The sequence below is a fragment of the Rhipicephalus sanguineus genome, chromosome 1, assembly GCF_013339695.2.
Source record: "Rhipicephalus sanguineus isolate Rsan-2018 chromosome 1, BIME_Rsan_1.4, whole genome shotgun sequence".
NCBI classification, from domain to species: domain Eukaryota; kingdom Metazoa; phylum Arthropoda; class Arachnida; order Ixodida; family Ixodidae; genus Rhipicephalus; species Rhipicephalus sanguineus.
The window spans coordinates 110,660,808-110,677,741 of NC_051176.1; positions in this window are offsets into that span (position 1 = coordinate 110,660,808).

Below are 16,934 nucleotides of genomic sequence, written 5' to 3' on the forward strand. Positions count from 1 at the left end.
GGCGATGGCTGCACTATCCCGCCTTTTTCGACGTAGTTTGATGCCTCGCGATTGCGCCTACAAATCGCCCGTATGGGCTTGTTTTCGTCGTGACACCTGCCGAAACAAAATGCGTTGAGACTCCTTTCACTACATGACATTTATGTAGTGTTTTTTTCCGAAGCAGCTGCAAGTAACATCGTGGCTTTGTGGTAAGACACCTGCCAGCCACGCGAACGGCCGGGTTCGATCCTCATGGGGACGAAGGATGTATCGTTTTTTATTGCTATTCTCGATTTTTCGTCGCGGAGGATTTTTCGCTCAAAAACCAACGGTTGCCAGTGGCCAACACCGGAATTTCTGCGAACGAGCATCTAGCATCAGCGTGAAATCCGGATACTTTTCTTCAGCTCGTCAGCGAGCACATCCCCATGGTCTTCTTGTTGTTCTGCGGTTTGCCACTGCTGCTTCAATATGGAAGAGTAAACAATTGTTACAATTGTTAAGGTGTCTTTAATAGGACAGCACTCAAGGACAATGAGTAATGGCGGACAGTCACGGCAAGGCACGAAACTCCCTACGCGAGCGGCGTTCTTCTTCAAGCAATCAAAGAGGACGACCCACTAGAAGGCGCTGGAGAGGGTAACCCATTACCATGTCCCAAGGCTTCTCTACAATTACCCCGGGTACGAAAAGGGAGCCGTCCGGCGACCTAACAACTCGTCACTAGTAAGTGGGTCATAGTAGGCCTTGAGGCGCTCCACGTTGACAATGTCCGCGCCCTCGACGGCGCATGTCCGAAGCTGGTTCGATGGGTTCGATCAAGTAGTTGACCGGGATGTGCGCTCGACGACCCGGTATGGGCCTTCGTATTTCGGCAGCAGTTTTGAAGAAAGGCCACTTGCAGTGGTAGGGACCGAGAGCCATACGAGCGCTCCAGGGAGGAACGTGGGTTCAGAAGTAGTCGTGCCCATCGCGAATGCTCTTCTGCAGCTCTTGTTCCTGCGTCGTAAACGTCTTGGCAAGCTCGCGACACTCTTCAGCGAGCCTGGCTGTGTCAGAAATAGGCGCACACTCAGATGGATCTGGCTTGTATGGAAGTATCGTGTCGATGGTTGTGCGACGGGTGCCTCCCGTACAGTAAGAAGAACCGGTGATAAACCAGTAGTGCTCTGAGGGGCGGTGTTATAGGCGTAGGTGACGAAGAGCAGAATGGCATCCCAATTGGTGTGATCGGCGGCGACGTACATTGACAGCATGTCGCCGAGCGTTCGGTTAAAGCGTTCGGTTAGGCCATTCGTCTGCGGGGTGGTAAGCAGTAGTTTTGCGGTGAACAGCATGGCACTCTTTCAGAATGGCTTCCACGACTTCCGATAAGAAGACACGGCCTCGATCGCTGAGAAGCTCTTGGGGTGGACCGTGACGCAGGTATGAATCGGTGTAGTAGGAAGGAGGCAACATCGCGCGCAGTAGCCGCTGGTAGGGCGGCGGTTCGGCGTATCGCGTTAGATTGTCAACAGCGACGATGGCCCAGCGGTTACCAGCCGAAGTCATAGGAAGTGGTCCATACAAATCGATGCCCACGCGCCCGAACGGACGGTTAGGGCAAGGTAATGGCTGTAGACCTGCTGACGACACGTGCGTTGCAGGTTTCGGCGTTGGCAATCGAGGCAGGAGCGAACGAACTTCTGCACGTAGCGGTACATCCCACGCCAGAAGTATCGTTGTCGAATGCGGTGGTAAGTTTTGGATACCCCAGAGTGCGCGCATTGCGGGTCAGAGTGGAAGGCCTCGCATATTAGAAACGCAGACTGCGGGGTATCACTAGTAGCCACTGGCGGCCGTCGGCGTTGTAATTGCGTCGGTGCAGGAGGTCGTCACGAACGGCGAAATGGTGGGCTTGACGACGCAACGCGCGAGTGGATGGTGTTGCCGTCGGATCAGTGAGCACGTCGATCAGCGAGGTGATCCATTTATCCTTGCGCTGTTCGTAGCGATAGTGTGAACGCTGATCGAAGCAACAGCTATGTGAGATACTGAGCAGGGGGCATTGTCGTCAGGCAAGGGAGAGCGCGAGAGGGCGTCGGCGTCAGCATGCTGGCGTCCGTTGCGGTACAGCACGCGGATGTCGTAGTCCTGCAGGCGAAGTGCCCAGCGGGCGAGACGGCCTGAGGGATCCTTCAATGACGACAGCCAGCATAGTGCATGATGGTCGGTGACGACATCAAATGGGCGACCATACAATAAGGTCGAAACTTTGTAAGGGCCCATATGATCGCCAGGCACTCTTTTTCCGTGACTGAGTAATTGGTCTCGGCTCTGGTAAGCGTACGGCTTGCGTATGCCACGACATATTCGGGGAACCCTGGTTTGCGTTGCGCAAGGACAGCGCCGAGGCCTACACCGCTGGCGTCCGTGTGTACCTCCGTTGGGGCCGTAGGGTCGTAGTGGCGTAGTATGGGAGGAGGACGTCAACAAACGACGGAGCTTTGCGAACGCGTCGTCACACTCGGACGACCACGAATTTAGGGGTCCGTTACTTCCAAGGAGCTTCGTCAGCGGCGATATGATGGCGGCAAAGTTTCGTATGAAGCGCCGAAAGTATGAACACAGTCCGACGAAACTGCGCAGTTCTTTGACGGACGTAGGTTTGGGAAATTCGGCCACGGCCCGAGCTTGGCCGGATCGGGAAGGATTCCGTCTTTGGACACGACGTAGCCGAGGATTGTCAGCTGCCGTGCCGCAAATCGGCACTTCTTCAGATTCAGTGGAGGCCGGCGTTGCTCAAACGGGTCAAGACATGCCGCAGACGTTGGAGGTGCGTGGAGAAGTCCGGAGCGAAGACGACGACGTCGTCCAGGTAACACAGGCACGTGTGCCATTTCAAGTTGCGCAGAACGGTGTCCATCATGCGCTCGAAGGTCGCGGGCGCATTACACAGGACCGAACGGCATGACGTTGAACTCGTACAAGCCGTCGGGCGTGACAAAGGCTGTCTTTGGTCGAGCGTCATCAGCCATGGGTACTTGCCAGTACCCCGAGCGCAAATCGAGAGATGAAAAGAATTCTGCTCCTTGGAGGCTGTCAATCGCGTCGTCGATTCGCGGCAGTGGATAAACATCCTTGCGGGTGACCTTGTTGAGCCGTCGGTAGTCCACACAGAACCGCACAGAACCGTCCTTCTTCGCAACGAGAACAACAGGAGACGCCCATGGGCTGTCGGAGGGCCGAATTACATCGCGTCGAAGCGTATCGTCCACTTGCTCGTTAATTACCAGGCGTTCTGTGGGAGACACGCGATATGGACGTTGCCGCAATGGTGGTTGGGCGCCAGTGTCGATGCGATGCCTAACACGGACGTGCGGCCGAGGGATGGTTGCCCGACATCGAAAGAATGACGAAATTCATCCAACAAGCACAGAAGCTGCGAACGCTGGACCGACGTAAGGTTGTCAGTAATGGAGGGACCAAATACATCAGTAGGTGACGAATCAGACGTGGAAACAGCACTGATGGTGCGGGAACTGGTACAGTGCGAGTCATCGGGTGCGTCCAGAACTTGTGCGTCTTCAACGGGTTCCACTTTGCCGAGACATTCCCCTCGAACCAACGTAACAATGCACGGGGATGGGTTGGTAACAAAAATAGCGGTGCTGCCCTGAGTGACTCGCACGGTCGCGAAAGGTACCAGCAACCCTTTCCTAGTGCAGACGCGGGCAGACGGCGAAAGGAGTGCCATGGTGTGGGAGAGACCGGCGCAGTAGACCGACACAGCCGTTGACGAGTTTGGAGGCACTTTCGTATCGTCTTTGACGAGGATCTTGCTCACTGCCGATGGACTGTCTGTCGGCGTCAAATGTGAGAATGGTGAGAGTTCGATTTCGGCTTGTGCGCAACGAATTACGGCGTCGTGGCGGGAGAGGAAATCCCATCCCAGGATGACGTCGTGAGAGCATGCCGCAATTACCATGAACTCGACGTCGTACAGAACGTCCTGAATGACGACGCGAGCAGTGCATACTGCTGTAGGATGGATACTCTGGGAGCTCGCAGTACGGAGGGACATCCCAGAAAGTGGCGTCATCACTTTTCGAAGTAAGCGGCAAAGTTTTGCGTCCATAACGGATACAGCGGCTCCAGTATCGATAAGGGCCGATGCGCGAACACCGTCCACAAGCACGTCGATTACATTCGATGGACTCCGCTGAGGGCTTTCACAGTTCGATAGCGTCGCAGCCCTTGCCTCCTGGACTGCGACGACTAGTTTTCCTGCTCTCGTGCGACCGAACGTGGCCGCATGGGTGACAGTGATCGACGTCGTGGAGACGGAGAGCGGCGAGTAGCTGGTGGTGGGCGTGACGTCGGCGACATAGGTGGAGGTGGGTCGTAGAATGCGCGGCTTGACTGGCTGGTGACAGGTGACGCGACTCGAGGCGGCTGCACGCGTTGAAAATAACGTGCCACGTGACCGGCGTAACCGCAAGCAAAGCAGATGGGCCGGTTGTCGGGGGTGCGCCATCGGTTCGTCGGGGTAGGTCCCGCCCATGTCGCAGGACGCGATTGACTGGTCGGCTGCTGAAATGACTGCATGGCGGGCTGCAGTCGGGGCCGAGGGATGGCGTCAGCATATGTAGCCGGCACACCCTCCTCAAAGAACGGAGGTCTAGCGGCGGCTTCGGCGTAACTCATTGGGGCAGCCGCAGGAATTACTTGGGGCGTCCTGGCGACAACTTGAGCGTAACTCTGGGGCGCAGGGGCCGGAGGTTGCGGGTGGTACTCAGGCATGACCTCCGCAATTTCCTGTTCAATTGCTCGGCGGAGAGGAGGAAGAAGGGTGGTCGACGACTGTTGAACGTGCGGCGGGTGGGCAAAGGCGAGGAGAGAGACCTGGCGTGCAATTTCCTCGCGCACGAACGACTTGACTTCTGCCAGCAACGCGGCCTGGTCAGATATTGCCGCCAAGCCAGCAAGCTCTGCGTCGCGTGATGGGGAGCGACGGGTCATCGAACGCTGCCGGCGGAGCTCCTCGTAGCTCTGGCATAGCGTTATGACCTCGGCCACTGTGCCAGGGTTTTTGGCGAGCAGCATGGTGAAGGCATCGTCGTCAATGCCTTTCATCACGTTCCGGATCTTGTCAGACTCAGACATGGTTCCGTTGGCCTTCTTACACAAGTCTAAGACGTCTTCGATATAACTTGTGAACGATTCACCGGCCTGCTGAGATCGTTCACGTAAGCGCTGTTCGGCTTGCAGCTTACGAACTGCTGGGCGGCCAAAAACGCTGATGACGGCGGTCTTGAAATCGGACCAAGTCGCAAAATCGGACGCGTGGTTGTTGTACCACAAGCTTGCTACGCCCGCGAGGTAGAATACCAAGTTGCTTAACTTGCCTTCCTCGTCCCATTTGTTGGGGATGCTGACGCGCTCGTAAATTGCGAGCCAGTCCTCCACGTCGGTGCTATCGGCGCCAGTGAAGATAGGTGGATCGCGTATACGGGGGACACCGGGACATGTGCTAGTTGCGAGAGGAGGCGTTTGCTGGGCGGCGTCTTGAGGCATGGTAGATGGCAGGGTACGGGATCGGAGCTCCAGGGGCATTGAATGGGAGCAGAGCACTCTCCACCAAATTGTTAAGGTGTTTAATAGACAGCACTCAACGACAATGAGTAATGGCGACAGTCACGGCAAGGCACGAACTCCCTGCGCGAGCGGCGTTCTTCTTCAAGCAACCAAAGAGGACGACCCACTAGAAGGCGCTGGAGAGGGTAACCCATTACCATGTCCCAAGGCTTCTCTACAATATATATATATATATATATATAAGAGAGAGAGAGAGAGAGAGAGAGAGAGAGAGAGAGAGAGAGAGAGAGAGAGAGAGAGAGAGAGAGGAGTCCAACTTCCAAATTAAAGAATTTAATGTAACTTTAGTCTCTTAGGTGCCCGCGATATCATAATGAAGATCTGTTAGTGGAAGACCCTAGATTTATTTTTCAATTTACACAAAGACATCGATCCACCTCGTAATCACGGGAAGCTTTAATTATATGCCAGTGAGTTCAATTCAAGATGGCCGAAAGTAATTCTGGGATGGTAGCAAATACCATTTGCTACCACTACACCTTGTGCGAAGCTGCGGTTATGAATCTGGACGAGTAATGAAATTGCTCATTGGTGGCTGAACTTTTAGTAAAACCCTTTACTGATAAATCAAAACTGCGTACAACCTTTTCTCAGCACTTTTATAAGCAGGCATGTCGAAGGGTATCAATATGTAGGCAACCAAGAAATTACCCGTTTTTTTATTGGCGAGTAAGTTAGTGCGAAAGCGTTCACTGACTGACTGTGTCGGGATTGCTTTGTATTCTCAGTATCATTTTTGTGTTCTCAAAACCATTCACTACGTGGTTCAAGACAATTAGAGCGCAGCTCTTAGGCGTCCGTTCCTGCGTTGAGCGGCATCGCCGTTGGCGTCGGCGGCGTAACCGATAGCGCGAACGAGGACGAAAGAGAGCGAACGCGGAGTCTGTCGATATCACGAGATACTGGCCTCTAACCTCGCTTTCTTCCTCTGTCGCGCTCTGGCCCCTCGGTCGGAGCTCGTGCGCATGCAGGGCTGGCACGTGCACTGCGGCAGGCTTCGCTTGTCGTAACGGGTCTGTGGGCGTTTCACTTGGTTCGCGACAGCTGCAATGCGCAGAGTATATAGTGTGCGTAGCACTCGAGCGTTGGCAGTTTCTATGGTAATATGTAACGAATGTTACATTGCTACAACTGCGGATAGTCAAAACTCCAAACACAGCTGGCGTTGCCCGAACACGAGGCTGCGCTCAGCGAATTGGGCCATTTGAGGGGCATTTTTCCATTGAATGTTTGACTTGTCACTGGCCCATGTGCCGAACTTTAAATGGCTGAAATGAAAAAGAAGCGGGCATAAACAGCCTCCTGTGAAATAGCTGCCAGACAGGACGACCCGGGGACCTAAGCCAAGCTCTTAAAAAATAACCTGGGCCGGCGCCAGGGGGGGCTCCCCCCCCCCCCCCCCCCCCATGAGGCAGTCCGGGGGGGGGGGGGCAAGCCCCCCAGCCCTCCCGTACTCTCCGCCTATGTCGCAGAATATCGGCCATGCATGAGGTTGCTCTCCAGAAATGAATCTTATTGCCTCCCGGATAGCAACAAGCTCTGCGGCAGTTGATGTGGTCTTGTGGTCTACTTGGAACCCTCGGAGCGATAATCATTTGTGGCACAGTATCCTGAATAAGTTGAGCGCATACGAGGACACGGACAGAAGGAAGAGACGTACACACACAGCGCCAGTGTGTGTACGTCTCTTCCTTCTGTCCGTGTCCTCGTATGCGCTCAAATTATTCAAGTATGACCAACCAACAAGCCCGCATCGCCACCCTCGTCGACAGTATCCTGACTGGGCGTAGTGCCACGTGTGTTGCACTCATAGGTCGACAAAATAAATGGAGCTCCCTCATACTCACTCAAGCAATACAGTTTTTCGCTTGGGGCTCACTCGGACTCAGACTCACCAAAATTTCTCTCAACCGGACTCACTCGGACTCAGACTCGCCGAAATTTTCCTCAACCATGACTCACTCAAACTCAGACTCATGATGGCTGGATCTGAGTCTGAGTGATTTTACTCGTGAATGAGCTTACTGACCTATCCCAGTGCCTATACATACTTTGCTATTTCCAATAAAGAAACCAGTTAATAGTCAGCGCTTTGTCCTGTGTCTTCTGTTGTCCATTTTCGCACTGTTTCATCAAGAATGTTCAGTTTTGCTTGCGCGGGAGAGGGAAGGGGGGTCTTTTGTGCTTGACGTAGGTGCCGCGTTTTCCCGCTTCATTTCTGCACTATTTCTTGGAACACCGTATGCATCCCGTGTGCTGTTATCCTGCAGCCAGTGTCCTAACAAGGTATGCCAATCCCGGAGACGGGATGGCATGTGTATTTATTCGGTGTTGCAGAAGCTGACTTTGCACAAGCTGACACATGTTTTGGGGCGTGTTCGATCGTCGCCCAACGCAAATTACAGCTCTGCGAAAAGCGCCTCAACCGGACTCACTATAGGACTCGACTCGCTAAAATTAACGCGATAGCGTTAAAGAACTCGTGTCGCAGAAATTCCGGCGTCGGCGGTTGTGAGTGAAAAGTCAGTGTTGTCCACGAGCGAAAATTAAAGATACGTGCAAATAAATAAATAAATAAATAAACTTCGGTTCGAGTGGGAATCGACCCCAGGACTTCTGCATGGCAAGCAGATGTTCTACCACAGTGCCACGCCGATGCTGCCAAATCTTCTGAAAAAAAAAAAAAACCTATAAGAACGCCATTTATTGCAAGGAGTCCCCTTAACGCATGTAATATTACGTGGCAGAAGCGTAGAATCGCACCAGACGTCAAAACATGCGAATTGTGCAACAAGTGGTCGGTTTAAAGGCCCACCATTTACAAAGTGCACAGGTATAATTAATCATCATTATCAGCAACAGCTTCAACAAAGCGCGCAGCTGCGTAATTGCGCGTGTTGCCTTACGGATTTGTTCCCTTACCGGTACTTCGCCCATTCGCAGAAGGAAGGATTACGGCGTAGGGGGCACTTCGCAGCTGTACTTGCAGTAGGCATTCTATAGGATAGGATAGCGAAGCCACACCAGCGATTGAGAAGGGGATGCGAACGGGGCCAAACTACTCTATCTCGTATACTCTTGAAGGCGAAGCCCAAGCCTCCTCCAAGTTTTTTCTCGACCGGACTCACTCGGACTCAGGCTCACCGAAAAGTTCCTCAACCGCACTAACTCAAACTCAGACTTACGACTCGATCTAAGTCTCAGTGAGTCCGAGTGAGTCCACTCATGAGTGATTTTGCCGGCCTGTGGTTTCACTTGCAATATGTATACTAGCACCACTGTGGCAGTTAGACATGTGTGGGGTACGCCCGGTGCTCCCTGAAAAAGTTCGTCTACGTGCTTTTCATTGGGCTCTTTTTTATCTCCGCATAATATGCTCCCAGCGACATTAAAATTCGTATAATACGCGTAGTTCAATGTGACTTTTAATTTGCTCACTTTATTTCGCCTCAGTATTTTATTTCGTCCCAGTCACTATATTTTAATATAACGAATGAAATGTAACGGTAAAGTAACGACACGTTCCAATTTTCAAAATGTAGCTGGAATGCGTTCCTGTCCCATTAAAGGAACTTGTTATGGGAACTATAGTTTTTAGTTTGGAAAGGAACGAGCTTTCGTTCCTGTTTTAGAGGAACGTGTACAACACGGCTTGTATGTTTGTCAACACTATTACGAAGAGATAACAGAGGACAGCCATTGATGCAACAGCCCGTTTCGTGTCTCGCGTCGCACGCGACAGCCTTTGCAGGCACTCGTAATAACGTTGCTGGTTGTGAGAAGAGGGAGTGATAATTCGCACTTTTCAGCACTTATAAATGGCGCTGCGGCAGCTCGACATGACGGATGTAGAGATGACTGTGTGGTTAGGGACCATAGGGTGAAGGAAGGGCACGCTTGCTTCGCGAAACAGGCCGCTTGCAAATGTTGAGTGTCGCTCAACACATTCCCTCGCTTTTCTGCATAAATGCAAAAGAATCTGGTCGAGCGTGAATCTGCTCATGACCCTGGCCGCATTTCACAACACGGAATCGACCGTCGAGCACGCTATTATACCGTTCACGGGTGTACGAAGAGGAAACGCTCGCGCGCGAACAAATTTTTATACAGCTGAACCCCGTTATAACGAACACTGATATAGCGAATTAGTGGTTTATTGGTTATTTTTATAATGAAACCGAAAACGCGAGCGCCGCCGTGATATCGGCTGTAACGAAGAAATATTTGGTTCGTGCATGGCTCAAAACACGAAAGGTCGCATAAAAATCAAGATAATTATTGAAGGACAATTCACGACCACATTTGGTTAAAGACATGGTCACATCCTTCTTCATGTAAATGTGAAGTTAGGCCTCTTTTGTAAAAAAAAAACCTGTTCTGTTGTAATTTCACCTTGTAATGTTCCGGTTTGCTTAGTTCCAAATGCCACGGGGAGACAGGTAAGGACGACCTCGTTTACAGTGAGTTTGAAGCCTAGGATAATTTGTTTTTGTATCTAAGATTCTCGCGCGAGCCAGAGTGACGATTTGTTAGTGCCGGTTTCTATCTCTACTGTTACAACGAATATCGGACATAACGAACTATAGTCCGCATGCTGCTTTGTTATAACGAGGTTCGAATGAACCTAAATTAATCGTCGCGCACATTTACGATACTGTGCTTGCCTCACAGCGTCACTTTAGGTGTGCAATGCTCGTAAAGAACGTCAAAACTACGAGGCTGTCGAAATCCATCATTTTCACCGCGCGCATATTCAGCAGTCGCATCCCGTAAACGGAATTAGGTTAGACGAAGGTGACGTGACGTTCGCAGGTTAGACAAATGCTGCAAGCGTCACCTGACGTTGTGTCACGTGACTAAGAGGTTTAAGGAGCCTATACTTTACTGACAAACGGTCATGTAGGCTCCCCAGAGAGAACAGGGGTTTTAGAATAGGAACTGACGAAAGTGAGGGGGCGCGTCATTTGGACGACTGCACCATGTAGTGACGGGACAACAATCACCGTACATGTGCGGCCACCGAACCTTATGTTGCGTGCACCCAAGTGATACGAGCAGAGTAACGACGCCTAAATGTTGCGACGGCGGCAGAACCGTGCAGCCACGGGCGGACCACTCAAGCCTAACGAAATGCTGCGTCGCCGGTTAAGTCGCCGCACGTGCATATGATAACGGGTGTCCCGTGACTATAGCGCAATTGTCAAAGTGGCAGGCCCACTCGCCGTAGTGAGTGCCTTTACAATATACCTACAAACTATATATAGGAAACTTCACATAGCCATCATTCCCACCACGGTGACGCAAACGTACACGCTCCTTATTTCTATCTTGTAGTCTTACCACAAAACTGAGGAGTAGGTGGCATTATGGAGAAGGACCATATTTATTAGTCATCTCCCTGCTGTAGACAACTTGGCACATTTTTAGGTTCCGGAAGCTGCATACTTTGGTTGCCGATGATTTCAACACTGCATCAGAAATACGCTGTCCGAGCTGGGCACCGTAAATGCAGCGAAACATTTGCCCTACACACATATAGAGCGAGTTAACAGAATATATGCGGGGACATGTGGATTCTGTACGAATGACAGCAAAAGTCTATGACCGTGCAGCACCATTGGTAAAGGTTGCACACTGGAAAGCTATATCCTTGCTCGCTTTCTACGCATGGAAGATGGGGGGAGGGGGGGGGGGGGGGATGATGACGCACAATGCTAATAACATTGCTTTGCTTAGCAGCTCGGGTGTAACACATATACCAGGTGTCAGCTAACTCGGACCAAGGTTTTTAAAAAAAATATCATGCGCTCTAGGAAAGTTCTACCTGCTATATATTCGTGGTAGTCGTGTGTACATGCAACCTGTATTTTTTTTCATTACTAAGCACTAATGAATTAACTTTAATTGGCCGACTTCTCTATTCTTGCTCGAATCGGCAAAATATCAACTTGAGTTGTAGGCCGTCTCAAGTAACCCCAGAATCAAGCATTTATTTTGAGCTGAAACCTGCCTGGTTGTTTTTTCCGAGAAAATACAAAAGCGCGCGAAACACGCCAAATATGACATACACGAGCGCTCGCGTGCCGCTATTTCAAAGAAAACGCTATTTCAATCAAAGAACGCTTCCAAGCACGCTTCCAAGCGTTCTTTGACTGATACGTTCTTTGATTGATACCCGCGGCTGCGTTCGTTCATCGCCGAATTGTAAAGGGCTTCACGCTCGATGATGGACACGTCAACGGCGTGTTTTGGTGCGCGTCCATCAAGTAGCGTAAAGCCCCGTACAATGAACGAACGCAGTCTTGTATCAAACAATCAACGCTTGGAAGCGCTAGAGTATAGCGGCGCGCGAGCGCGCGTCTATTTCATATATGACGTGCTTCGCACTCTGTTTTTTTTTCCTCGAAAAAAAAAACAACCAGGAAAATCTCAGCACAAAACAAATGCTTGATTCTGGAGTTATTTGAGGCGGCCTACAACTTCAACGTAATATTTTACCGATTCGAGGAAGACTAAAAAAAGTTGGCTAATTAAGGTTAATGCTTAGTAACAAAAAAAAATTTACAGGTATGTACACACGACTACCACTAATATACAGCAAGTAGAACTTTCATAAAGCGAATGTTTTTTGTTTTTGTTTTTTAATGTTCACTGGGACACCCGGTATACGAAGTATATGCATATAGTGTCGAGCAACAGCGCTTTCTTACCCGAGTGTCAGGCAAGATGCTTCGTAGAAACAACGAATGTGTGTTGCCGAGATTGTAATAGCTGATATATTTGCGAGGCTATGGAATGTGCACATCCGTGCACGCTTGTAGTCGGATGAGGTAAGAGCTAAAAAAGTTTAGTTGTAGATGAACCAAACGCGGAACGATTGACAAGTGCGGCAAGTTTCGCGGGCTGGTGAAGTTGCATGGTGACTTATTGTGCCCCTTTCAATAAATGACCGTGTGACATATTGTACAAAGTTGTTTTATTAATAATAAAAAAAAACATCAGACAAGGGTGGATGGTCGGCCTTGCTGGTTGTGTGTTCTCCTTTGTCAAGCGGGTGACGTTTGTTGCTAAAGATAACGAGATGGGAAAAAAGGGAGGGCGTAGACACTTGAAGGATTTTTAGATGCGAAGCATCTTATGAGCGAGCTTGATCCGGTGGCGTCCGCGCTCCACTGCGCATGCGCCTATTCTCTCTCCCACTCTTCTTTACGCAGGCGTTCGGTCGCCTTCTCTCCTCTCCTCGCCCCGCGCTGCAGCCTGTAAACCCACTCTCTCCTCTCCCTCCCCCATTTCATACAAGCGCGTGCGCTCAGTTTTTCACATAAATGCAAATAATTTCAAACGAAGACGTGCGCGACTTCTATCTACCACAGGAAAACAGAAACGTTATTGCTTAAGATGGCACAAAGGCGCCAATATTTGAACATAACGTGCTTTGTTCCGCACGGTCCGCACTCGCACGGTCCGCACTCCCGTGTTCTGCAGAGTGAGTCAAGCGTCCACTGTCGAACACTCCTGAGTGTCTTTCCGGCATGATTGAGAAGTGCAGAGCTGGAGCAGACAGCCAGATTGCTAAAAGACCAGAAGGGAGGGATTCCTCCTATTGGCCGGGTAGAATTGCGTAGAGCTAATTTCTCCCCTCGCAGTGAACCGCTGGCATAGCCAAACGGGGGGGGGGGGGGGGGGGGGGGGTCAACCTCCGCTCTCCCCCGAAACTTTTCAGTTTTGCCTGTGTATATACGCACACATACAAACGCATACACGAACATATATAAAATATGGTTGTTCCCCCCCCCCCCCCCCCCGTCCCCCTGAAAAAGATGTCTTGCTACGCTACTGCAGTGAACACATTAAAAAGTAAATCACGAACCAAACAAAAGCTGCGTGCACATCACATTTTTTTTTCTTTTTTCGCTGTTCACTCTCCTTTCCGCTGAGGGCTCTCCGCGGTTTCGTATTCGCCAATCACTCGGGCCATGTCAGCGCGGCGGCGAATGCTCGCCGGCATGTCCCCCTTCACTGCTGCTAGCGGTTGTTGGTTGGTTGAACTCAGTGTTGGCGGTAACGCGTTACAAGTAACGGCGTTACCGGTAACGCGTTACTTTTTTCGGTAACTTAGTAACGTACTCGTTACAATTTAGAAGCTGTAACGGGTAACGTACTTCCGTTAACATTTTTCGGTAACGTGTGGTGTCACGTTACTCGTTACTTTTTCATTCTGGGGGTGCCGTCTTCTCAGAGCTCGCCCCGACAAATTCTTTTGTCGCAGCGTCGGACTGCTGTCGGCCTGCTAGGCATTGACCAAGAAAGCGCGGGCGGAATCACTTTTTTTTTGTGTGTGGAAATTGTGGAGACCAATTTCTTAAGACGCGCCGATTCCTTGTGTGGAGGTTTGGGCCATCGCCACACACAGCTTGATGAAAGCCGCATAATTCGCCATGAGAAACTGTACGGACATGCTTCTCGTGGAAGTGGATTTTAGCAGGTGGATTGCTGGCACCTGCGACTTTTCGTGTCCAAAGGACAGGCCGTCCGAAGAGAAAGCGCAAGGGCTGGTTTACTCCATGCCACGTGCTGATCGTGAAATTTTGTACGTGGGGGAAACAAAGAACTCCCCCGAAAGGCTGCGACAACATAAAAACGATGTCCGCAAGTTCGCGTGACAAAGGAGTACACTCGCCGAGCATAGCATGGTAAACGACCACCGCATCGAATTCGACAACTCCCGCGTCGTCGACTTAAGCGGCTTTCTGTGGAATTCTGGCCGATCCAGTCGACAGCCGGTAACGTCAACCGGTCTACAGGTGCGCTGCCGATCGAGAGTCTGCCTTATTGTGGAGGATTGGCGTGACCCCCGGCTGGAAGAAAACCCCGAAAAAGAATGCGAGCGGGACGCGAAACGTAGAACTTTTTCTTGTGACGCAAAAAAAAGTCTTTTTTTTTTTACTCACTACCTTAACACCGCTGTCACACGAACACCCTTAACCGCGGTTAAGCTAACCACGGTTACGGCTAACCATGGTTACAGGTAGCTACACAGCAGACATTACCACAGTTAGTGCACAAATCGTGGTTATTGCAAACGGGTGATTCAACGAGAGATCGACACGGATCCGAAAATAAATATTTTAGATTTGATTGAGTATTTTACATTCATGTCCCATGCCAGTAGCCCGAAAAGGAACTTAATTTACTTATTCACTGTATAATTTACGAGGGAAAAAATATCAAACATATTCAATCCGGAGGGACCAATTTCAATGCCTGTCGTTCTCGAAAGTTCACGACGTTGTAAAACACAAATATTACCGTTACAAAGAAGATATTTTGTGCATGAAATGTATGCGCAACAAAGAGTAACGTAACATTGTTTGAAACTTGTAGAGCTAAGGAAACTGTTTTTGAAAAATGTCTAAATATGCGACATTTTATAGTAGCTACAAAGTTGATAAGGCTTATCAACTTTGTTTTAAAAATAAGTTTTGCTTTTTCTATCTGCAACTGCAGCTAAGTTTCTGGTTATTGAACTCTTGAGCGAGTAAGGCTGATCTTTAACTCCCTCACATAAACGCTCGCAATTTTTTCGGTAATTATACAGGTTAAAGTGAAGAAAAAATGTTTGTGCACAGATATTTTTTTACGTGACTAACCCATTTAAGCATTTCTTTACTACTACGAAATTCGCGCATCAATCTTGCTAGCAGAAGCACACCATCAAAATCATTGTAAATTTCTTAAGATTTCATTGATGCTTTCTTTGCGAATAGCGTTGATGATTTAATCTCATGTTCTGTGTAATGTCACATTGAGAAAAATGGCTTCACCATGTGTTAGAGTCGGAAGCCATCACACGTAACTCTAAAGGCAATTGCTAAGGTCCGGTACATTTGTGCAATTAATACTCGTTAAATCAGCATTTTGGGTATATTCGTTGTTTGGGTTAGAAGTTTTGTGTGAAACATAAATTTCAGATTTAAATTATTGTTATTGTGGGTTCGTGCAGCAAAGACACATCGATTAAAATTTATGATTGCGGAGTAACGGCAGAGGTAACGTCCGTTACTTTTTTTCGGTAACGGTAACGGTAACGCGTTACATTTTTTTGTAGGTAACGTAGGGCGGTAACGCGTTACTTTTTTTGTAGTGTAACGAGTAACGTATTTAGTTACTTTTTTTCAGTAACGCCTACAACACTGGTTGAACTAAAGGACTATTGAACCCCATAGTTCCCAACAGTCAATCTTACGCGGTAACATGAATAACGGTCTCAAACAGCACTCGGGAGCGAAACTTGAGGTTAAATAGCGTTCATACAAGCACCAATTTCGAAAATAGGCATTTATAGACACTATAAAAACAATTCTTAACCTCTAATTCATGCTCATGTATCAAATTGGTGCGATAGGAGCGCAAGGAACAAAATAAGCATTTGCCTAAAATCCGGTCTCTAGTCATAACACATTTTGCCCTGCGCGTGTGTGGAGTAATTACACACGCGCACTTCTGATTAGGAGCACTGACGTCTCAAAGCGGTACTGCAATCATACAAAGCTGTGTATGACTCAGAACTGCGATTCGGCCTAATTGGAACACATTCATATTGAAATATTTGCGCAGGCACACGGGGACATATATATATATATATATATATATATATATATAGATCAAGAGCTATAAAGGCTAAGCGAAAGGTAGAGAGGTTAACTGGAAGATAAATATCCAGTTTGCTACCCTGCACTGGGGAAGGAGAGAGAGAAAGGTAAGAAATGAAAGAAAGAGATACAGTTTATCAATGAGGGCAATGGAGAACTGCTTCGGCAGCGGCCCATTATATTTAGAGAGCGAGACGTTGGTGTTTTCTCACTCGAATCGGCGCATCTGACTTCATCAGCAGCGGGATAACCTTTTGACGTTTTGCAAACAGGAGAGTTGCACCTCACCGGAAAATTGTTCCGCCAACAGCACCGACAGGTTGTGCTGGCACAAGTGTGGGTCGCGGTCACATTGATATAATACTTTTAACAGCGAAGCTGTTGAAGCTGGCGGTAAGACGTCCGTTAACAAAGCCGCCGCCGCACCGATGAGCAGCCACCGCCGAGCCGTTGCCATAGCAACCGCCACAGCTGTGTACGTGCGCACTGGCGGGAAGCATGCCGCGGCGGCGCCGTCCCGCCCGTCCGCGCCTCTGCTCGGCAAGCAGAGGCGCAGAATCACGTGATGAAAGTGGCTTTATCGAGGCGCGCGCGCCGGCCGGCTCGTTGCCGGCTCGCGGCTTCTCCCCGACAGACGGAGAGAGGTGGCACGGGAGAGGAGAA